Raw genomic sequence first — 1,193 nt, 5'->3', positions numbered from 1 at the left:
TTTTCATGAAGGAATAAAGCCTTGCTGTAAATAGTATATCTATGGCAATCATCCACTTATCACCTGATAAAATAAAGCTTCCTTCTTCAAGAAATACTATACTTACTCTGTTTTTCATTACAAATACCTTTCGTTTTGTCCGGCTACAACGATAGCTATCAATACTACAAGAACATTTGTTCTACTGGTAAAGCTATAAATACACCTTTAATAGTTTATTCACATTACCTTAAGGAATTTAACATATTATTGAATGATTCGCATGTTTCTTTTACTACTTATTACTTGTTCTTCTATGTATGTAATTGATATTTTCTCTTGTTGTGTTTGATAACATTTAGATCAAATCTTACCTGTCTTGGCCTTCTAATAGATGGATTTTTTATCTAGATGTTCCGATTCTGGTCCTCACAATATTAAGTTATGACCATGAGTTTCTACACCTGGTTAAGCTGTGTTATATCAGCACTGTCTACTGCTATTACTGGTATACTTTCATGTCTCTATTATTTGACTCAGCTGTGATGTTTCTGATATGTTCATTCATGTTTGTAATCTCTTCATTAGCTAAAACTTAATGTGATGCTATGATGTCAGTGTTAACAACATTGTTATCAACTGCAAGATCTACAATGCCATCCTCTATGGACTCATGTGTTTTTCATGAAATTCTATCTTACCATTTTATCCTTTAACGTTCCTTGATATTTGTTTGTTTACTTAAGTTTAATTCATCATGTAACTTGTTATATTCTTATAGTTTAGCTTCTTTAACTTATTGATGGTACTAAACGTATTCTTTTCCCTTATAGTTATTCTATAACTAAATTCGTTAGACTCGTTTTTATGATTATTTTAAAAGAGACTTTCCGTAATTTAACCAACTTCTTAGTGTTTACTATTACCTTATCCCCTAACTTATATTCTGTAATTTTGCTTTTTTTCATCTAACACTATGTGCATTTTCCGTAACATTTATGCTTTATAATCCCCGTCTAATGCATAATTGGTTCTTTTATCTCAAGACAGCTGAAGGTTAACCTGAAGATGACTTAAGAAGGTCGTAATGCTGTTCTCTACTTCATTGTAATAAAAGTTTTAGTACCAATACTAGCCGTCTTGAGATACATTTTTACTTCAAGTGGGTTTCTCGTCATCATGAATAGCAATAGCAAGATAACATATTTTCCTGT

This window comes from Tachypleus tridentatus, chromosome 8 (assembly GCF_004210375.1).
Source record: "Tachypleus tridentatus isolate NWPU-2018 chromosome 8, ASM421037v1, whole genome shotgun sequence".
In the NCBI taxonomy this organism is placed as follows: Eukaryota; Metazoa; Arthropoda; class Merostomata; order Xiphosura; family Limulidae; genus Tachypleus; species Tachypleus tridentatus.
The sequence above is the reverse complement of the archived record's forward strand: the minus strand, read 5'-3'. Positions refer to the sequence as shown.